Below are 24,249 nucleotides of genomic sequence, written 5' to 3'. Positions count from 1 at the left end.
CTCCGCTCCGTCTGCATCCTCCCTGGGACCCATTTGCTGGGGAGCCACACTCTACAGCTCCCGGGCCTTCTTGGTCCTGGTCCTTGGCCGGGTTGAGACATTCCTTGTCTGCAACCTACCTCTCGTCCCAAGGCCAGGGTACGAGGGCTGTGTCCCATGCCGGTGCAGGCCCACACAGGATCTGCGCTCCCGGAGGGAAGTCACATTAACACGTAGTAGTTTGACAGCACAGTACGACCACTAGGACTTGACTAACTAGGACCAACGAACGACTTGCAGAAAAGGACTAAGATCAAAAATGGCTTTTCATTAAATATTAGATCAAAAGTGTCACTAACTTGTAAGGTCTCCACCCTCACCCACTAACTGGTTCCTACCACTTTGTGTTCCCCAGTCTCCCTGTAACCAGGGGAGCAGCACCTAGTGCATACTAGCTCCCTCTGGTGGAGAAGTGTGGTGTTGGATGCAAAAGGTTAGGTCACAACTATCACACTGGCCTTACCTCAGAGGAGGAACGCTACACTCCACTAAAGAAGTGCAGCATTCCTGTGGCGGTCGAACCCTCAGGGGCGTCACATTCCCCCCTGGTAAAACACAGCACGTCCGCGGGCTGAAAAAGAAGTAACACCCAGGAAATTTTCTTTTTATAATAACAAAACTATCTTCCCTTTATGGGAGGCACATTTCTTAAACGTTGCATAACAGGTATAAAAATACAAAAGTATAAAATTATAAAAGTGCTCGCATTTTTCCAGAGACATTTTGTACAAACAGGTAAAGTGTAAGGTAGCCGAGTCACTTCAGAAGTGCGAGGGACCTGTCCTAAACCCCCAACGTGGGCCCTGGGGTGGCTGCAGGGCATGAAGATCCCGGGTTGGCCCTCCCGGAGAGCCACCCCGACAGGTTTTTCTTCTGAGGCTTTGAGGTAGAGAATATCTGCGGTTTTGTATAAAACCAATATGGAGCACCTAAACAGATGCAAACTATGTACAATTTTAAAGAGTCTGCTGCCAGTCCGCAGGGACACGTGTCTCTAGAAAAACCGGGTAGAAATCAAACAATAATAGAAGAAAGTCAACACACACTAAAACTTGTAAACAAATTGCAACAACAGCCGGGGGCTGCTTTAAACCTCGGGCTGTCTTCTTGGAAAGGGCTCATTCCTCCCGGCGGAGGCTAGCCGGTCCCCTGAGGCTGATCACGGGGTGGCGTCGCTCCCGGACACTTTGTGTACGTCCAGGGCGTACCACCCATGCTCCCCCTGGTGGCGAGAGAAAGTCACTGTCGCCCGGGAAGAGGTTCCGACCGGGGTGTCCATTCTTGAGGCGCGGCTCAACGTCTCGCCGGCTGACGAACACATCGTCCTGGAACTGGGGACACCGGATGAACCCCCACCCCGCCTCATGATGAAAACGGACAGGTGGCCTCCTCCTGACGCGCCCGAGATTTGGCAGCTTTGGTCCAGACCTCGAGGAGCTCGCAGCGCTGCTCCCGCCGACGCTGCTCCCATGCAAGCTAGAAAATCTGGTCGCTGCACCACTGGCTCCTCCTCCGCGCTTCAGCCCTGGTCTCCCCGGGGAAGCCCATCAGGTCGCCCCCCTGGTTTTCCCAGGCCCACTCCTCAGCCTCGGGCCAGGTTACTGCTGATGCGGGTTTGGGCGGCATCGCAGGTCCCCACCGATGGCTGCCGATTGCAGCTCTGGAGCCAACGCTTGCTCCCAAGTGACCGCGTGGGGAGTTAGATACTCCGTCATGAGGTCCAGAATATTCACGGTAGGCTCTGCAGCCGGGGCAGGGGTTGCACACTCACCCGCCTCTGGGCCGCCCTCGACCTCTGTCACCGAGTCGACTTGTCCTGGGACCTCAACTCCTTGGCGGCGGTCCCGGATACGCAGCAGCATCTCCTCCCGCCACGCAGCCGTCGCCGCCTCCTGGGCCTCTCTTTGCTTTCTTAAGAGTCCCGGAGCTTCCTGCTGGAGAAATGCGATATCTTCCGGGGTCAACACACTGCCGCCTTGCCCTCTGCCGGGTGAAGGGCCTGAACCGGGTTCAGTAGATGCGTGGTCTTGCTCCCCACAGGCATCCATGTCTGCCTCTGTTGACTGCCAAGCGCCGACTGCAATGGCTGCACCTTGTTGCTTTTCTTCTTCCTCCTCTTTCGGGGCGGTTCCTGGGCGGAATGCTGACAGGCCCGCCTTCGTTCAGCCCATCCAGTTTGACGGGCATTACCCCGCGGACAGACTCTGATGGAAGGGGCAGTCCACATTTTTGGGGCCAAGCGGGAGCCCAGCCCACGATGGGAGGCGTTCAATGGCAGTCTTTTCACAGCATTATGGCGCCTGTTCTTCTTGGGCGGGCGCCATTTTAAGTGTAAACGACAGTTCAAGGTGTAAGGCACACAGTACCCGGTAGCAATGGGTACTTCTTCCTTAGCTGCGGGCACGCGATCCTGCCGACTACGCCAGGTTGTGACGACTCTACTCGTAAAGCCCGTGTTTTACCCTGGGTGTTGGGGGACTCGGTGTCGGGCCCTGTGATGGAGAGGTGGGATGCAGCCGTGGCCCGGGCCCGACCCGTGCTCAGTGCCGTCACATTAGAAAGAGATGGTGTGGGCTTGTCCGGGTTGAGTGGCTGATTAACGACTACGCCACCTGTGGTGCCTGGTGAAGGGTCACCAGCGCCGCTACAGTCCGCTGAGGCCCGGTGTCATGGCGGCCAAAGTTCTCACTGCTCCCCACAGGCGGAGCAGGGCCTCAGGGCAGGCAGACAGGATGGAAGGGGGGTAGTAGTGCGAGGAGTACGGGCACCGCGTCGCATGGTATGGCGCATAATGAACAGTCCGGAGGCCATAGGGGTGAACTTCCAAGGCTTTACTCACTTAGAGATGACAGCGGGAAGGCGACTCCCTGCTCCCCGCGGAGTCCTGCGGCCACCAGGGACGGGGGTCCGACTACCTCCGAGAATGTCCAGTGTTCTGTAGCGACCCTACACCAGAGTGTTCCTGCACTACAGACTTCACCCTTTCCCGTCTGTGCGTGTGTAGCTAGGCCGGGTCTCCCTCTGAGCTCCTCTCAGGACTAAGGCACGGGTGGCAATTCCTCTCCATCCGATGCCCGGTGGGATCCTCAGGGCCTAACCGGGCTTTCCCGTCCAAGACATAAGGTACAAGGTCGGGTGTCGGGGGCCGGTACCCCTCATGCAGCCAGAATCCCTCTAAATAGATCAGGTAGGCGAGGACAGGTGGCGTACTCCGCTCCGTCTGCATCCTCCCCGGGACCCATTTGCTGGGGAGCCACACTCTACAGCTCCCGGGCCTTCTTGATCCTGGTCCTTGGCCGGGTTGAGACATTCCTTGTCTGCAACCTACCTCTCGTCCCAAGGCCAGGGTACGAGGGCTGTGTCCCTTACCGGTGCAGGCCCACACAGGATCTGCGCTCCCGGAGGGAAGTCACATTAACACGTAGTAGTTTGACAGCACAGTACGACCACTAGGACTTGACTAACTAGGTCCAATGATCGACTAGCAGAAAAGGACTAAGATCAAAAATGGCTTTTCATTAAATATTAGATCTAAAGTGTAACTAACTTGTAAGTCCTCCACCCTCACCCACTAACTGGTTCCTACCACTTTGTGTTCCCCAGTCTCCCTGTAACCAGGGGAGCAGCACCTAGTGCATACTAGCTCCCTCTGGTGGAAATGTGGTGTTGGATGCAAAAGGTTAGGTCACAACTATCACACTGGCCTTACCTCGGAGGAGGAACACTACACTCCACTAAAGAAGTGCAGCATTCCTGTGGCGGTCGAACCCTCAGGGGCGCCATACAAGTGCCTCCGAAGTATAAATATACATAAATTATATATCTCATATGTGAACAAATACAGGTGTTTCTCACTAAATTAGAATATCATCAAAAAGTTAATTTATTTCAGTTCTTCAATGCAAAAAGTGAACCTCATATATTATATAGAGTCATTACAGAGTGATCTATTGTTTATTTCTGTTAATGCTGATGATTATGGCTATACGAGTTTCACTTTTTTGTATTGAAGAACTGAAACAAAGTAACTTTTTGATGATATTCTATTTTAGTGAGATGCACCTGTGTATGTATATACATAAGGGCTGGTCCCTTATTATTTGGAGGTCGGTGTGAATCCTGTAGAGAGTAGTGCTGTTGACAGATATGTATTTGTATCCACTTTAAGCGTTTTTAGAAAAGGTGACCACATGTGCATTGTACTCACGCTATAGCAGATGCAGATCCCACTCCTGAATGGCGTCCACCCGACGTATGTTTCGGCTTCTTGTCTTCGTCAGGGGGTGGCATCATTCGGAAAGAGCTAAGAGTTAAACGGCCAACTATAGCCAATCAGGATGGAGGTATGTCTCCACCAACCAATGGGTGCTGAGGAGGCGTGGCGCGATACACAACGCGCACCAACGCTACGAGGCAACTACGGCGACATGTGACCTGTGACGCTGCGATCACGTGATGGAGACACATGATCGGGGGTCACGGGGCACATATAGATACAGTCGGGGAGGGTGACGTGGAGACGTTCATGTGTATCGCCTCTTCAGCAGACATCTAATCTACTGATTGAGTGTGGATATATCGGATAAAGTGGAAAATCTTCTTAATTTATAATGATGGATAACGAGTATAGGTTACATATTACAGCAATACACAGGAATAGGGGGTAGTGAGTGTTACATGTATATAAGAATATAAAGAATATCATAAATTATTATGTGTGATCAGGTGATAAATAAATAATATATACTGTATATTATACGGATATTAGTCCCCATATACAATACAAAGATTAATGAATTAGACTAAAAATAACCATTATAATAGATGGAGAAAAAGGGGGAATAAATACTAAGTCATTATTAAAGGGGTTTTCCCACAAACAAAAGTTCATTTGAATCATTGTCTGTGTCTGACCCTGTACGGAACATACCACAGCTCCTGGGCAGGGGGGGAGCAAAAGACAATACAGACATTACAGCCGGGGATCGCAGAGGATTCATTTTCTGAGGTAAAACATTTCACTGCCTGACTTAAACTATATTTTCCCTCACAAAATGAATCCTCTGTTATTCCCTGCTGTAATGGCTGTATACTCCTTTGCTTCCTCCCCTGCCCAGGAGATGTGGTATGATCAGACCATGTTCTGTACACCATCAGACACAGCCATTCATTACAATTACTTTTGTTTGTGGGAAAACCCCTTTAATACATATATCGAAATCGTGAAAATCAATAGTGAATATGTTTATATAAATATATAAAAGTGCAGTGACATGTGAACAATAAATAAAGGGTGAAAAATATATAAAATATATATAAAAGAAAAAAATGTATAAAATAATAACATTTCAGGGACATGTGAACAATTAATAAAGGGGAAGGGAAGGAAAAAAAGGAGGGGAGAGGTGTGGACGGGAGGGTTGGGGAGGGGGAAAAGGTGAACGTGAGGAAAAACTAAAAAGATAATATTAATACATATATATACTGTAGAGAATTGTACTCACTCAGCCTTGTTAGAGGTAGGCACAGGATACTGTTTCTTTAAAAATGTCCAAGGCAGGTTTATTCAGACCTCATAAACCGCACTTGCAAAGTAAACAAAAGACAGCCTTGTCCAGCACAAAGTAACAAAACAGAAAATAACTAGTCCATACAATACTGCAGGTTCACCTGCTCACGGTCAGTGTCCTATAGCACAGACACGCTGGAGGTCTCCACACCTCCAGCCACAGACACTGAATGAGACACTTGGTCTCCATTTTATACACAGGCCCTTGGGTGGGGATATGTGAGCAGCCAATACTTCCCAACTCTAATGACTGCTCGTAAAAACCAGCCCTGATACGCCCAATTAACTCTCTCTGGGTTTATATCACCGAAGCTACTAACCTTGGTAACGCATATCTCCCCTCAAGGACCTGTCCGGCAGCCATCTTACAATACATAATAACATAACAACGTAATTCTTTTATTAATATCCATATGTGTACTCTCTTAGTGTTTACACTATAGTATAAAGAATAATACAGACATCAGCTGTTATACATTATACACACTGTCATATATCTGTATATACATACAATGTGTATAATGTATAACAGTATATCAAATCAGTCAGTCATATAAATCATATATTATCCTGTATGTGTGAGGGTCTGTGCAGACGTTGCAGATTGTCGCAGATTTTTCTGCACAGATTTGTCACAAAACCTGAAGGGTTTCCGGATGTCAGCAGAGTGAAAGAGAATCCTGAAGTCTCATGCACATATTGCTTATTTTTTCCTTACAGATTTAAATCTGCAGCATGTCAATTCTTTCAGAGTTTTTGCTGCAGATTTCACCCATACTAATGGGTGAGAAGAAGAACAGTGCACAGTGACCGGAATCTACTGAGCATATATCAGAACTGACAACCAACACATGCTCGGTAAAGAAGGGACTAGCCCAGCCCCCGAAACAGAGGCCACTAATGACGCTTCATTTCAGGGAGTGGGCAAAGGCTGTGGCAATGACTGTAGCCTCTGCCCCCTGATGACGATTCGTTTCATCATCAAAGAGAAAGTAATATAAATAAATCAGAGTAGTGAGGGAAGGATAGGGAATTTTAAATTAAAGTATATTAGAAAAAAAGATCAGATTATGACATTAAATAGCTAGAGATTTAGGAGTAAAATAAAATTTGGTTTTGGACCACCCCTTTAACCCCTTAAGCCCCGAGGGTGGTTTGCACGTTAATGACCAGGCCAATTTTTACAATTCTGACCACTGTCACTTTATGAGGTAATTACTCTGGAACGCTTCACCGGATTCCCCTGATTCTGAGATTGTTTTTTCGTGACATACTGTACTTCATGATTGTGTTAAAATTTCTTCGATATCACTTGCGTTTATTTGTGAAAAAAATGGAAATTTGGCGAAAATTTTGAAAATTTTGCAATTTTCAAAATTTGAATTTTTATGCCCTTAAATCAGAGAGATATGTCACACAAAAGAGTTAATAAATAACATTTCCCACATGTCTACTTTACATCAGCACAATTTTGGAACCAAAATTATTTTTTGTTAGGGAGCTATAAGGGTTAAAAGTTGACAAGCGATTTCTCATTTTTCCAACAAAATTTACAAAACCATTTTTTTAGGGACCACATCACATTTGAAGTCACTTTGAGAGGTCTTTATGACAGAAAATACCCAAAAGTGACACCATTCTAAAAACTGCACCCCTCAAGGTGCTCAAATCCACATTCAAGAACTTTATTAACCCTTCAGGTGCTTCACAGGAATTTTTTGAATGTGGAAGAAAAAAATGAACATTTAACTTTTTTCACAAAAATGTTACTTTAGACCCAATTTTTTTTATTTTCACAGGGGTAACAAGAAAAAATGGACACCAAAATTTGTTGTGCAATTTCCCCTGGGCACGCAGATACCCAATATTTGGGGAAAAAACACTGTTTGGGCGCACGGCAGGGCTCGGAAGGGAAGGAGCGCCATTTGACTTTTTGATTGTAAAATTTGCATGAATAATTAGCGGACGCCATGTTGTGTTTGGAGAGCCTCTGTGTGCCCAAACATTGGAGCTCCCCCACAAGTGACCCCATTTTGGAAACTAGACCCCCCAAGGCACCTATCTAGATGCATAGTGAGCACTTGGAACCCCCAGGTGCTTCACAAATTGATTCATAAAAATGAAAAAGTGAAAAATAAAACACTTTTTCATTTTTATGAATCAATTTGTGAAGCACCTGGGGGTTCCAAATGCTCACTATGCATCTAGATAGGTGACTTGGGGGGTCTAGTTTCCAAAATGGAGTCACTTGTGGGGGAGCTCCAATGTTTGGGCACGCAGGGGCTCTCCAAACGCAACATGGCGTCCGCTAACAATTTGAGACGATTTTTCCATTCAATTTGTTAGCGGACACCATGTTGCGTTTGGAGAGCCCGTGATGTGCCTAAACAGTGGAGCTCCCCCACAAGTGACCCCATTTTGGAAACTATACCCCTCAAGGATTTTATTAAGGTGCATAGTGAACATTTTGAACCCAGAGGTACAACACAGAATTTGTTTACATTAGGTCATCATATTGAATAAGTTGTCATTAGTCTTGAGCGCAAGTGCTCGCTACTTGAGTTTGCATCGGGTACTCAGGTATGCACCATGTACAGCGTGTGCTCGAATGACATGCTCGAGTCCCTGCTCCGCATGTTTCATGGTTATTAGACACCCAAAAAAAAACATGCGGGGATCGCTCGTGCATGGCAGGCAATCCCCGTAAAGTTTTTTTGGCCGCGAAGCATATGGGGCAGAGACTCGAGCATGTCACTCAAATACCCACGATACTCAATGCATACCAGAGCACCCGATGCAAACTCAAGTAGCGAGCACTTGCGCTCAACACTAGTCGCCATATCGTCATCTTTTTTTCTTACTTTTGAAAAAAATCCCAACCCCATCACAACCCTAACCCCAACCCCAGCCCTAACCCTAGCACAACCCTAACCGTAGCACAACCCTAACCCTAGCACAACCCTAGCCCTAGCACAACCCTAACCCTAGCACAACCCTAACCCCAAACCCAGCCCTAACCCTAGCCTAATCCTAACCCAAGAGTTTATTTTTGACGCCGTTCCTTGTGCGGTATAAGTGATTAGACGACTTTATTCTTCGGGTCGGTGTGATTACAGCAATACCAGAATCATATGGGGTTTTTATGACTGACAGCTGTCACACACTAAAAGATGCATTTTTTGTAAAATCTAGTTTTTGCATCGCCATATTTTGAGAGCTATAATTTTTCTAGATTTTGGCAGACAGTCATGTGACGGCTCGTTTTTTGCGGGATGACTTGACGTTGTTATTGGTGCCATCTTCAGGCACGTGACATTTTTTGATCGCTTTCTATTCTGATTTTTGGAAGGCAGAATAAACAAAAACCAACAATTCAGGAATTGTTTTTTTTTATTCTGTTCCGCGTGTGGTAAAATTGATAAGGCAGCTTTATTCTTCGGGTCAGTACGTTTACAGCGGTACCACATTTATATCGTTTTTCTATGTTTTGCACTTTTACATAATAAAAGCAATTTTATAGAAAAAAAATATTTTTTAGCATCGCTTTATTCTGAGAGCTATAACTTTTTTATTTTTCGGCTGATGGAGCTGTATGTTGGCTTGTTTTTTGCGGGACGAGATGACGTTTTCAGCGGTACCATTTTTCTTTATATTTGTCTTTTTGATCGCGTGTTATTCCATTTTTTGTTTGGCGGTATGGTGATAAAGCATTGTTTTTTGCTTTTTTTTTTTTTTTTTTTACCGTGTTCACTGAAGGGGTTAACTAGTGGGACAGTTTTATAGGTCAGGTTGTTCCGGACGCGCCGATACCAAATATGTGTACTTTTATTGTTTTTTTTTATAATAATATTTATTGATGGGTACATTATATTTTTTTTTTGGTGGATTATTTTTTTTATTTTTTTTTTATATTTTTGCAATTTTTATTTTTATTTTTTTTTTCACTTTCTGGAAGCTTATATAGTTTATTACTTTGTCCCACTCTGGGACTTTCACTTTTTTTTCTCTGATCGACTACATGGCACGGGAATGCAGCACCATCCCTGTGCCATGCAGGCTGTCAGCGCTGGACAGGGTTCACCGGGCCGGGGTTCCATCCTTCCTCAGGCAGTTCGGGTGTACCTGGCAGAACCCCACTTTCTTATGTACCTCTCTAGACCGACTTCACGCTGGGTCTTACTCCCTCCTGCCCTGCGCTTCCCATTGTGAATCCTGTTCGGGTGACTGCGAGGTCCCCCCTGTCCGTCGGAGTTGCACAGACATGCTTGACCTTACTTGGATTGAAGTGGGGGTTTGGCTCCTGGCTATAGAAGTCAGAAGCCTCGGGTTTTTCCAGCCGAGGCCTGAAGCTGCACGACTGGGCCAGGGGCCGGTCCCCTTCTTGCGGCCTAGATCCTCCTGACACTTGGCAGGTTCGGGGTGTACGGGTGCCGCCTGCACTCGCCGTACTCCCCTAGGATCCCGTCTACAGAACAGAGCTTACTCCCTGCTCCCCTCCTGGGCCTCAGTCCTGGGCCCTTGTAGTGGAGCAGAGCTCCTACAGAGACTCTGCTCCCAGACTGTTCCTCTGAACCACACTCCTCAACTCCCTGCTCTTGTTAAGATGTCTACCTTTTTATATATCTACTGTATGAGTGCTCCCATAAACTACTTCCTCCACCCACACCCACTACTGGTTCCCCCTAACTTTGGGTTCCCCCCACCCCAGCCAGGGTCATGGCTCAGCAGAAAACTACATTGCGTCTTGCCCCTCCTGCTGGCCTGGGGTAGTGTAGTGTTGTATGTAGGTGTTAGGGTTCCGTGCTGCACTCCCTCCTTACCTGAGAGAAGGGAGACACCACACCTCTGGGTGAGGTGCAGTATCTCTGTGGCGACCGAACCCTCAGGGGCGCCACACTACTACATGGATGACTATGGAGATGCATTATACTTTATGGATGACTATGGGGCTGCATTATAGTACCTGGATGATTATGGGCTGTGCATTATAATTTATGGATGACTATAGGGTGCAATATGTTTTATGGATGACTATGGGGTGCATTATATTTTATGGATGACTATGGGGGTGCATTATAGTACATGGATGACTATGGGCTGTGCATTATACGTTATGATTGACTATGGATTGTGCATTATAATTTATGGATGACTATGGGGTGCACTATACTACATGGATGACTATGGGCTGTACATTATACTTTATAGAGGACTAATGGCTGTGTATTATATTATATGAAGGATATGGGCTGTGTATTATGCTAATATGGATGACTATGGGCTGTGCAGTGTATTATATGGAGGACTATGGGATGTATTATATAATATAAAGGACTATGAGATGTCCATTATACTTCTTCTATGGAGCCCCGTGACTTTTACATACGCCCCTGATGAGCATAGTTTATTTTCTTCTATACATTAAAGAACAGTAGCAGAATGGGTAAAATATACCAGGATGAGGGATATACTGTATATACCAGAATGGGCCCGGGATAAGGGACATATACCAGAATGGGCGATATAAATACCAGGATGGGGCCAGGATGAGGGACATATATACCAGGATGAGTGATATATGGTATATACCAGGGTGGAGGACGCGCATATATATATATATATATATATATATATATATATATATATATATATATACAGTGGTGGCCAAAAGTATTGGCACCCCTGCAATTCTGTCAGATAATACTCAGTTTCTTCCTGAAAATGATTGCAATCACAAATTCTTTGGTATTATTATCTTCATTTAATTTGCTTGCAAGGAAAAAACACAAAAGAGAATGAAGCAAAAATCAAATCATTGATCATTTCACACAAAACTCCAAAAAAGGGCCAGACAAAAGTATTGGCACCCTCAGCCTAATACTTGGTTGCACAACCTTTAGCCAAAATAACTGCGAACAACCGCTTCCGGTAACCATCAATGAGTTTCTTACAATGCTCTGCTGGAATTGTAGACCATTCTTCTTTGGCAAACTGCTCCAGGTCCCTGATATTTGAAGGGTGCCTTCTCCAAACTGCCATTTTGAGATCTCTCCACAGGTGTTCTATGGGATTCAGGTCTGGACTCATTGCTGGCCACCTTAGAAGTCTCCAGTGCTTTCTCTCAAACCATTTTATAGTGCTTTTGGAAGTGTGTTTTGGGTCATTGTCCTGCTGGAAGACCCATGACCTCTGAGGGAGAGAGCTTTCTCACACTGGGCCTTACATTATGCTGTAAAATTTGTTGGTAGTCTTCAGACTTCATAATGCCATGCACACGGTCAAGCAGTCCAGTGCCAGAGGCAGCAAAGCAACCCCAAAACATCAGGGAACCTCCGCCATGTTTGACTGTAGGGACCGTGTTCTTTTCTTTGAATGCCTCTTTTTTTCTCCTGTACAGTCTATGTTGATGCTTTTTCCCAAAAAGCTCTACTTTTGTCTAATCTGACCAGAGAACATTCTTCCAAAACGTTTTAGGCTTTCTCAGGTAAGTTTTTGCAAACTCCAGCCTGGCTTTTTTATATCTCTGGGTAAGAAGTGGGGTCTTCCTGGGTATCTTACCATACAGTCCCTTTTCATTCAGACCCCGACGGATAGTACGGGTTGACACTGTTGTACCCTCAGACTGCAGGGCAGCTTGAACTTGTTTGGATGTTAGTTGAGGTTCTTTATCCACCATCTGCACAATCTTGCATTGAAATCTCTCTTCAATTTTTCTTTTCCGTCCACATCTAGGGAGGTTAGCCACAGTGCCATGGGCTTTAAACTTCTTGATGACACTGCGCACGGAAGACACAGGAACATTCAGGTCTTTGGAGATGGACTTGTAGCCTTGAGATTGCTCATGCTTCCTCACAATTTGGTTTCTCAAGTCCTCAGACAGTTCTTTGGTCTTCTTTCTTTTCTTCACGCTCAATGTGGTACACACAAGGACACAGGACAGAGGTTGAGTCAACTTTAATCCATGTTAACTGGCTGCAAGTGTGATTTAGTTATTGCCAACACCTGTTAGGTGCCACAGGTAAGTTATAGGTGCTGTTAATTACACGAATTAGAGAAGCATCACATGATTTTTCAAACAGTGCCAATACTTTTGCCCACCCCCTTTTTTAGGTTTGGTGTGGAATTATATCCAATTTGGCTTTAGGACAATTCTTTTTGTGTTTTTTCATTGAAGACAAATTAAATTAAGAGAATAATACCAAAGAATTTGTGATTGCAATGATTTTCAGGAAGAAACTGAGTATTATCTGACAGAATTGCAGGGGTGCCAATACTTTTGGCCACCACTGTACATATATATATATATATATAATATAATATAATAATTTATTCAAGTTGGAAGGGGGACCCGGTCCAGATCTTGCACTTGGGCCCATAAGACTCTAGTTACGCCACTGCATGCAGCTATAACCAGTCAGTCAAATGGGTACATACAGTACTGTGCAATATTTTTAAACAGGTATGGAAAAATGCTGCAAAACAACATCAAAGCATCAGGTACACTTGCATACAGTTTTGTGAAGGACCTCAACAAGGAGACTGTTCCCAATATCTTGGCTCACTAAAAAATAACCACAGATTTTCTGTGGATGTAGGCTTGGACAAAAATACTTCTGTCTCTCTATGTAATCCAAGACAGACTTGATGATTTTGAGATCAGTGTTCTGCGGGGGCCATATCATCATTTCCAGGTTCGTTGTTCTTTTTTATACTGTAGATAGTACTTAGTCACATTGGCTTTATGTTTGGGGTCATTGTCCTACTTGTTAGGTATTGTGGTTCTGTGCTCCCACCTGGGAATGGATCAAGTCCAGTGCTACGCTACTCCGGTCGCAGGGGCCACCATTGTCCTGACTCTGCAGGCGAAGCTACAATGCATGCCGGAAAACCGTCTCAATCTTATGGAGCATCGCGCTCTGGAGTAGTAGGATTTGTGAGGACGCGGGACGCCGTATCTCCCACTGATATAATGCCCGGTTAACATGGGATGCTGTGTTCCCCCGGTTGTCAGGCAACACACGATACTGCTGTGTCTGGCACTAGGCAGTGGTGGGATTGGGTCCAAGCTGCTGTGCAAGTTAGCAGGGAGTGGTTGTCTTGGGTTGATTGATTGAGAGGTATTCAACACCTGATCATTAGATGGGCTATTTAACCCTGTTCCCTGCTCAGTCCTTTGCTGTTTATTACAGTTTCAATGTGCTGTGGTGGTGAGGGGGTGCTATCATTGTTAGTTGTTATCTTTCCAGCGTTTTGTCTTAGGAGTCTTCTCTTTCCCTTTTAATTTTTCCTAGGTGTTCTTACAGAGGTACCCACCTGGTTCTTGACTAGGCACCGGCCGTGTCACCAGACTCCAGCTGGCTGGCGACAGTGGGCCTGGGAAGGCTCTGCCAAAGTCCCCCTTCCATCACTGGGAGCTGAGTGAAAAGTGTTCCCAGTCCTAAAGAGCTCACCTAGCTGGGCATCTTGCGCCAAGTGCGTCTATCCCTGCGGATTTGCTGGTTTGGTGCCAGTCTTGCTGGGTCTTTCTGCGTTAGCGCATTACACTGCTGAATAATAAATTTAGAGCCAGTCAGACGCTTAACTGATGGTATTGCATGATGGATAATTATTAGTGTTGAGCAAGTATGTTCTGTTAACTCTTTCGGCGAGTATGCTTGGGCCGAGCACCGAGTAGCTACAGCTGCTCGGTGTTATGTTTGAATCACTCCCGTGTGCATGATTTGCGACTGTTTGACAGCTTTAGTACATGTAAGGAATGTCTATTTCTTACACATTCCTCACATGTATTAAAGTTGTCCAAACAGTCGCAAATCATGCACATGGGAGTGATTCAAACATAACACTGAGCAACTGTAAATACTCGGTGCTCGGCATGAGCATACTCGCCAAAAGGGTTAACAGAACATACTCGCTCAACACTAATAATTATCTGCTATATTTCTCTGCATTGAAGACACCATTAATGATGACCAAATCCCCAACTCCATTTGTTGAACTGGAGTTCTAAATATGCCAGGTCCCTCTGTAATGGTGTAGAAGACGTCTGAACACCCTCTCTGAAGACTCCTGACTGTATAGTTAGTGTGACCTGTGGTTTTATGTGTTTTATCCTTATGTAGGCTCCAGTTTTCCTCTGTACAGGGGTGGACATGGTTAACTGTAGGGCCAGCCCATAGTTTGGGGAGGAGTGAGTGGGCACCAGGAGTTAGTTCCTGTTTTAATAGAGAGTCTGAGTAGAGCTGCAGAGAAGAAAGGACACCCTCAATCGGATCTAGCCATAATTTTGTGTGTGCGAAGAGCAGACATACTAGGGAATACATTTCAGCATTCAAGTAACAGTGGCAGCAGTGCTCCATACCAAAGGCAAGTTGGGGCACTCACAGAAAAATAAATCATTTTAAAGCTAGTCTCAGTGTTAGCCAGACCTGGAGGTCTTTGTGAAAAAATATGGGATCAGCCAGGCTGGTACAATGGTCACAGCGCAATACATCGACCCATGTAGCCCTGTACTGGGAATATGAAGGCCCTTGGTGGAGCTTGTTGTTCATTTGCAAAGTTCTACACAAGTATTGCGCCGTCCTCAACCATTAAGTGTGAACCTCTGTCATACTATACAGATGAAAGTTTAAAGCATTATTCCTGCTACCCATTGTACATTTTTTCCAGACCTAGTAAGTGACTTTATTTTCGTAAACATGTCTGTCTTCTTCTTTGCGGAGTTAAAGAGTCCCAGTGTCTCACCAACTGTGGCAGAACATAGTCTGAATGTGCCTTTAGCTGAATCAGTAATATGTGCACACAACGAGGAGCCCCTTGTCTCGTCCCTTACACCTTCACCATACTTCAGTTGCTTGCAGACCCTCTATATTGTTCCACTCTCCAGCCCTTTGACAAACTAACTGTCTTCTGTGACCGGCAAATATTTCACATTTTTGCTCATTAGTCCATAGCCAAGGCTGCCATTTTTCTGCACCCTTGTTTCTATGACTAAGATATTGTTTTTGATTACAATTCTTCCTTGAAGACCACTTCTGGCCAGAATTTTGGATGGGATGGGAGCATTTTTGTGCCAGCTCTGTGCTCAGGCTTGGACTGGCCGACAGGAGAACAGGAGAATCCTCCAGTGGGCCCCTGTGCAGAGTGGCCACCACCCTCTTATATGAGCAGTACTTGGCACAATATACTTTACTCACTATGTGCAGACAAAGGTAGCATCTTATTCATTTACCAATCTACCCAGTTCATTGTTATATACATTTGTGATTGAGGATAATGTCACATTTGCATGTAGTTGAGAAGTGGGGCCCTAGAGTTGGATAGTGGGGGCCCCTGGCACCAGTCAGACACTGCTTGTGTCTCTTGTATTCGGTGGCTCTGTGTCCCGGTCTTCAGTCTTCTATCAGGTAGTTTGTTGTGTAGGACATACACTATTTTAGTGCCCTTCCCCCATCACAGAGATTGGTCTCCTTAAGGCTGTGTGCCCACGATGCGTTTTTAAGCTTTCCCGCAGCGGCAAAAAAGCTGCATAAACGCTTAAAAAACACATGGTAGAAGGCCTGCCATGTTCCCCAATGATAATCCGCTTGTGCTGTGCACATGCTGCGGAAATTTCCGCTGCGGATTATCATTGCGGAAAAAAACGCAGCACTACCAATTATTTTGCGGAAGTGCTGCTTTTTCGCCGCCATTGACTTGCATTAGATCGCATGGATTACGCATCACTGTATATGTAGATGCGCATTCCATGCGTTCTAATGTGTGGATCGAACCCAGGTCTAGAGAAGAGGAGACTCTCCTCCGGACCCGGGTACCATAGAAAACTGTAAAAAAAAAAGAATAAAATAAATATTTATTTATTTTTTACCTTCTGGCGGCCCCCGATGCGCTCCTCCTCTCATGCCGGCAGTTCGATGGACTGAAGGACCTGCGCTGACGTCATAGTCATGTGACGGGTCACGCGACACTGACGTCGGCAGGTCCTTCAGTGTAACATGATCTGCCGGCAGCCGGGACGGTGAAGCTAGACACCGGGTGCCATAGGAAGGTAAGTATATATTTATTTATTTTTTACCTTCTGGCGGCCCCCGATGTGCTCCTCCTCTCATGCCGGCAGTTCGCGATGGACTGAAGGACCTGCGCTGACGCCATAGTCATGTGACGGGTCACGCGACACTGACGTCGGCAGGTCCTTCAGTGTAACATGATCTGCCGGCAGCCGGGACGGTGAAGCTAGACACCGGGGGCCATCGGAAGGTAAGTATATATTTATTTTTTATTTTTTGACATTTTCTCGGGTCACACTATATAAATCCATGCTGTTTGCATGGATTTATATAGTGTGACCAAGTTGTCAAGCACTTTCCAAGTGATGCTAAAATCGCTTGGAAAGCGCTTGTCAACCCGCATGCGGAAATGCATGTGAAGAACGCTTCACATCCGCATGTCCCTGGCAGGAAAAACGCATGTACAATCCGCATGTACAATCCGCATGCGTTTTTTCTGCCAGGGGAGATGCAGAAATGCTCAGGAAAAATACGGAGTGTTTCTGCATCGTGGGCACATTGTTAGAACCCTCCTGTTAGTTTTTGCTATCTTGTGTTTTGCGGTCACGTGACCATCTGCCTATATATTCCAGCTCCTCCCTTCTGGCTTTGCTGGACTTCAGTGTTGTTTGACTGTTTTGCTAGCCAGGAGCTTCGGTGCCTATCTCTGTTAGTTTGCTTGGTCCTCTTGGACCTCTAGTACTTTTTGTCAGTTTGTCTTTTGTGTTCTACAACAATTTCTGTTTAGGAGGTGTCCCATTTTTGTCCCAGTCCTTAGTTCTTTAGGGACCCCTCCCTTATTTCTATAGGTCTTCGTTCAGACTAGCCGAGGACGAAGGTGGGTCTGTTCACTAGGAACAGGCAGCCCGCTACATCGTAGGGATTCAGCTTAGTGTTACTGTAGGGACAGCTTTCCCCTATCTTTCCTTAGTTCTTGTTGCAGATCACAACAGTAAGTCCAGCCCAAAAAAAAAACTAAAAGGAAAGAAATTTGGGGATCAGTATGGTTTCCGTCCAGGAGTTGGCTCAACGCCTGCAGGATTGTCTCTGGAGGTGGCCGAGCTTCAGCAACACGTGAGTAGCTGTCCTGGAGCGCATTTTGTGGAACCAAAGGTAGGACTGCCTGACGTTTTTTATGGTAAACAGCAAGATTTTTTTTCCTTTAAAAATGCTTGTTTGTTATATTTTCGTTTGAGACCAAGATCCTCTGGGAATGAATCACAGCGCATTGGTTTTATTATGTCACTTTTGCGCAAAGAACCACAGGGTTGGGCCTTTTCTCTCCAGCCTAATGATCCTTGTTTAAGTTCTGTTGAAGAATTTTTTTCTGCTATGGGGCTATTATATGACGATCCTGATCGAATCTCATCTGCTGAATCAGAACTTAAACGTTTGAATCAGGGGTCTGATGATGTTGAAAATTATTGCACACACTTCTGGAGATGGGCTTCAGAAGTTAAGTGGAATGATTCGGCGCTGAGATGTTTATTTCTTGCTGGTCTGAGTGAAAGGGTTAAGGATTTGCTAATTGCATTCCCTGCACCTGAGACTCTGCAGGAGGCTATGCAGGTAGCTGTTCGTATAGACAGGAGACTGAGGTGCAGGCTCAATGAGGTAAAGACTCCTGTAATGTCAGGTCCTAGTCCCCAGAAAATCTGCTCTGACGGCGGGGAACCGATTGAGGTTGGGGGGATGTTACTCCGTCCTCAGGAAAAAGACCGGAGATTCGCCGAGGGATTGTGTCTTTATTGTGGTAAAGGTGACCATGTGATTAAGTATTGTGAGCGTCGTTTAAGTAAAGAAAAAAAAAATGTCAGTTACGCCCGTATAGCTTGTTTACGCTCTGCAGGAGTGTTCCTTTTTGGGTGTACTACTCTGCAGGGAGATTTGATTGAATTTCAGGTATTTGTGGATTGTGGTTCAGCACTTAATGTGATTGATAAAGGGTTTTTGGAAAACCTTAAATTGAAATCCAAACCTTTGTCATCACCTATTTCTGTGGTTGCAATTGATAACACTCCTTTGAAATGTATTACTCACAAGGTTGCTGCATTTCCTCTCACTATCAATGGAGTTCACCAAGAAATTTTGGACTTGGTTGTTTTGGATAATTTACCCTCTCCAGTTGTTCTAGGATTGCCTTGGTTAAAACTGCACAATCCTTTATTGGACTGGTCTACTAATGTGATTAAGTCTTGGAGTCTGAAGTGCTATGATAAATGTTGTAATGGTCGCTCTGCGGCTGTGGAAAAAGTGGAATTACCTGTACCTATTCAAGATTTTTGGAGGTTTTTTTCGGAGGAGGAGTCGCAAGTTTTACCTCCTCATAGGGATTATGATTGCGCCATTGAGTTTGTTCCGGGTGCTACTCTTCCCAAAAGTCGCTTGTTTAATCTGACTATCCCTGAAAGAAAGGTGTTATAGCAGAAGATGGAGTCCCTCAAGTTTAAGGGCCCCATCTATGCTATATAAGTCTGACAGTTATTTTAGGTGAAAACAACAGCTATGAATGTTCTTTCTTGTATCAATAGCGTGTCCTTGGGAGAAGATAAAGTGATTCTCCCTGGCCAGATGTTTCTTCTTGTAGCAATAATGTGTTCTTGCAGAAAGATGAAATGACCTTGCTAACTAGATAAGTCTAATTAAATATTTTAAAGCATACAGAAACTAGCTTTTTTCGCTTGTTCAGCTAAACTGTATAATCGAACCATATATGGCAAATCCGTTTCCTGCCTTTAGGGTGTATATTAGCCCTGTGTTTTGTAATAAAGTTTTTAGAGTATGTTTAGACACAAACATCCTGTCCTGTGTCTTCATTCTCTCCGAGCTCGTAATCCAAAGGATAGAAGACCCAAAATTCAGTGACGACAGCTGGCGCCTCGAACAGGGACCTTGAGTTAATCTACCCAGGGGTGCTCGACCGGTCCGAGACGTGGGAAGAGTGAAGCTCTCTGTTGGTGATATATACAGCGCTGAGGTAAGAATAACTGTTATATTCTACCTAATTATATCACTGCATAGAAGAGACTCCCTCACCCCCGAGCGGTTGGCTCCCCAGGTAATTCACAGATTGTTGTCTGGCTCAAGTCCCTTTGAACCAGTAGAATCCCCTCAGATCAGTCCTGCCTTCTATCCTTTGGAAGAATTTAAGAATGAAAGTATGGATCCGATGATTGTGTTGTGGATGTGTCCCGGGATTGGTGTTTTTGGTCTGTTTTTCTGGTTGGCGTATAAGTCCTAGAGAGGCTAGTAGTGGAATGGTTCAGAAACCTTTGTGGCCCATTGTCTAAGTGACCATTGTCTAAGTGACTGAGGAGTCTCTTCTAGGTGAGGAGAACCGAAAAAAAATGGGGAACCAAAATGCCAAGGAAGGCATTATAGCCAAAGACTTAGTGGTACGCAGAGAAGGGAAACAGGCACTGATTGGAATTAACAAAATATTGTGTAAAGCGGGAATGAATGAGAATGGAGAGATGAATGGAGAGAAATGGAAATCCTTTTTTAACTCCTATCATGGATGGCTGAAAGATAAGGGTCTGTTAGGGACAGTAGATGTATGGATGAATGCATGCGCTTATTTTGAAGGAAAGATTGAAGAATTAGGAGACGGACGTTACAGACTGACAAAAACTGGAATGACAGATTTTCCTCCCTGTCCGCTCCCGACGTCACCCCCACCCCAGTATCAGAATTCCCAGGAACCTAAATGTTGGGTTTGCCCCAGATGTGGACAGCAGAATCCCTTGACAGTAGACATCTGTGTGGCATGTGGAGGACCGAGACCCCACCCAGCTAGTCTATTCCCAATGAGGACGGTAGTTGTGCCAGGAGCACCGGGAGCAGCACCAGCAGCAGCAGGGGGGGATGCAGTGGTTCCAGGTCAGGAAGCTCGCACAATGTTAATGTATAGACCATGGAGTCCTTCAGAGCAGTTGGCACTGATCTCCCAGCTGCCAGACCCATCCCAGTCCCCTATGGGTTTTGCTAGAATCATCACCACCATAGAGGATACGTATCATGCCACTAGAATAGATCTGCAGGGGGTAATTAAAGGGAAATTGGCAGATGAAGCTCGGTATGACAGACTGACGGACGAAACTTATAAACAATATGACAGTAGAACAGGCCCTGATGTAGCGGAGGCTAATGATGCAGCAGCCGGGGTTCTGTACGCAAAAGCGTTGGTAAAAGCATGTAAAGATAGGCAAGCAGAAAAGCAAGTTACACTAGAAGATAGAGTGCAGGGGAAGGAGGAAGGTCCTAAGGATTATTTCTATGCACTAAAGAAAACCTGGTCAGAAATGGGGTTCAACCCCGGGAATAAGACTAGTGAGAGGGTATTAGCAAGTGCTTTCATGAATGGACTAAAGAAAGAGATTGCAGAGAAGGTAAAAGCAAGTAGACCGGACTGGAGATCAGTGAAGGCAGAAGATTTAGCTAGAATAGCTCAGGGGGCACAGCATGACATAGCGCAGGCAAAAAGAGCTGCCAGAATACATATAGTAGAGACGACCCCCAGAAACAACAGAGGCAGAGGACGGACTGAAGGAGGAGGACAGAAACTGTGTTACGGATGTAAAAAGCCAGGACATTTTAGAAAGAACTGTAGGACCAACCCGTATCCAAATGCTCAGAGTACGGGTCCTCCAGCCGACCAAACAACGCCCCCATAGGATGAGGGTAGCTTGCACATGAACCCCCTCATCTCCTTACCCCCAACTCCCAGTTGTATAGTGCAGGTGAACCTACCAGGGGGACATGAAATCGATTTCCAAGTAGATACGGGGGCCGACAATTCAGTAATTACGCAAGGTGATTGGCCATATACTGACACTGATTTTTCACATCATGTCATTGCCACCCCCTTCAATTCCCCGTCTGTCCTGCTTCCTGTCACTAAAAGAATTCCCCTGCAAATTCAAGGAGCTACTGTACATAGCCAGCTCATGGTATCGCCCCGAGGCCAATGAAATCTATTGGGAAATGATGTGTTGTCCCAATTACAAGCACATATTGAGTATCATCCCGATGGCACTGTCACCATGACCCCAGGTTTAAAACCAAGTACCCTTTGCAAAATTATGTCACTAGATATTGCCAGCATAGAAGAGACAAATGAGTTTCCCCCGATATTGGAGCAGGCTGTACCACATGATTTTTGGGCCTCAGACAAAACAGATGTTGGTAGGTTAAGAGTTCAACCAGTAATGGTGAAATTAAAACCAGGAGCCATCTTGCCTCAACAGAGGCAGTATCCCCTTAGCTCGGCTCAGGAGAATGCCATAGCCCAGCAGGTCCAAAAATTACTACAGAGAGGAGTCCTAGTCAAAACCCAGTCCCCTTGCAACACTCCCCTGTTCCCAGTAAAGAAAAAGAGTGTGCCAGGACAACCAGCCGCATATAGAATGGTCCATGACCTCCGGTTGGTTAACAAAGCCACAGAACTTCTAACACCAGTTGTGCCCAACCCGCATACTCTTCTGTCACAGATACCTTCTAACTCTCTTTGCTTTTCAGTGGTTGATTTGGCAAATGCATTTTTCAGTGTACCATTACATCCTGACTGCCAGTACCTGTTTGCTTTCACATTCCAGGGTAGTCAATATACATGGACAGTGTTGCCACAGGGTGCCCAGAATTCACCCACAATGTACACTGCAAGTCTGCAGGAAATACTGGAGGGATGGTCTGAACCACATATCGTTGTTTTGCAATATGTCGATGAACTGCTCATTTGTGCCCCCTCCAGGAAACAATGTCATAGTGCAACTATATCGCTTATGTTGTTTCTCTATCACGCTGGCTGCAAGGCATCGAAAGATAAGCTTCAGTTTTGTAAATCTTCAGTCACCTTTTTGGGACATTACATTACACCAGGAGCTCGTCATTTAACAAATGCACGAAAACAAGCAGTACAGGCATTCACCGTCCCCATTAATGTTGCAGCCCTCAGAACTTTTCTTGGACTTGTTTCCTATTGCAGACAGTGGATTCATGCCATCTCTATTTTGATGCAGCCCCTCTATGACTGTCTTACTCCAACACCTTTTGTACTAACACCAGAGGCAATAGACTGTTTTTATTCTCTCAAGAACCGTATTTTGGCCGCTCCAGCTTTGGGTACTCCTAATTATGAGCTCCCATTTACTCTGTACCTTCATGAACAAGCTGGACATGCAGCAGGAGTTTTAACTCAAACACACGGTGATAATCAGAGACCTGTTGCCTACTTTAGTGGCAGATTGGATGCGGTAGCCAGAGGTGCACCATCCTGCGTACGTGCTCTGCATGCTGTTGGACTATTACTCCATAAATCCGCAGACATTGTTCTTGACCACCCGCTCACCGTTCTAACACCTCATGATGTCTACACTATATTGAATCAAGTGCAACCCGCTCACCTCTCAGCAGCACGTCATCTCAGGTTACCATGTGCACTGTTAATGCCTCCCAATGTTTCTTTACAGAGGTGTACTACTCTGAACCCAGCAACTTTGTTACCTCTCTCGGATCTAAAGGAGGAGTCAGGTACTGTGCTTTATAAGGAAGATCCAAGAGAGGAAGTTCCTCATGACTGTGTACAAATGATGGCACAAGAAACGGCAGGTTTACCTACTGTATTTGAACATGAATTACAAAATGCAGATTTTGAATTTTTTGTAGATGGATCCCGTCATCAGGACGATTCAGGTACCTTCCATACTGGATATGCAGTTGTCTCCCTCAATGCAGTAATCAAGGCAGAACCAATGCTCCCACACCAGTCGGCTCAAGAAGCTGAACTTAGGGCCCTAACCGAGGCCTGTAAACTAGCGGAAGGTAGTATTGTTAACATTTACACAGATTCTAGGTACGCATTCGGTATATCGCATGATTTTGGTCCAATATGGAAGTCAAAAGGTTTCCTGACGGCAGCAGGACACCCCATTAAGAATGCTGATGCGGTCCAGCAGTTAATTGATGTGCTACAACTACCTAAACAAGTAGCTGTCATAAAGGTAAGAGCACATACCAGACGCACCGACCAGGTAAGCAGAGGAAACGCGATGGCAGATGCAGCGGCAAAAACAGCAGCCTGTAAGCCGCAACAAGGGTCAACAGTATGTCAGTTAAGTGCCCCTAAAAACCCCTTTGTGTCAGAGGACATCTTATCCCAAATGCAGGCTCAGGCTCAAAAGGAGGAGGTTGATAAGTGGTTAAAGGAAGGTGCATGCCTGAATGAAGCAAATGGGGTATGGGGGAAAGGGACACGACGATGCCTTCCAAGGGCACTGTACCCAGCAGCTGCCCAGATACTACATGGGCCGACACACCAATCTAAAACCGGTGTGATGCAGAAACATTGGGTGGCACCAGGATTCTCCACCTGTATTGAAAACCTGGTACAAGGGTGCATGATATGTGCTACACATAATCAGGGTAGAGTAGTTAAAACACCACCCAAACACACCCCCCGGCCCCTCTATCCATTCCAGAGACTGCAAATTGATTATATTCAGCTGCCAAAGTCAGGATCATGGGAATATGTGTTGGTCTGTATTGATTTGTTCTCAGGATGGCCAGAGGCTTTCCCGATTGCCAAAGTCACGGCTGCGGCAA

The sequence above is a fragment of the Phyllobates terribilis genome, unplaced genomic scaffold (assembly GCF_046119375.1).
Source record: "Phyllobates terribilis strain yellow unplaced genomic scaffold, ASM4611937v1 Scaffold_155__1_contigs__length_4435156, whole genome shotgun sequence".
Taxonomy (NCBI): domain Eukaryota; kingdom Metazoa; phylum Chordata; class Amphibia; order Anura; family Dendrobatidae; genus Phyllobates; species Phyllobates terribilis.
Note: the sequence above shows the minus strand (reverse complement) of the source record.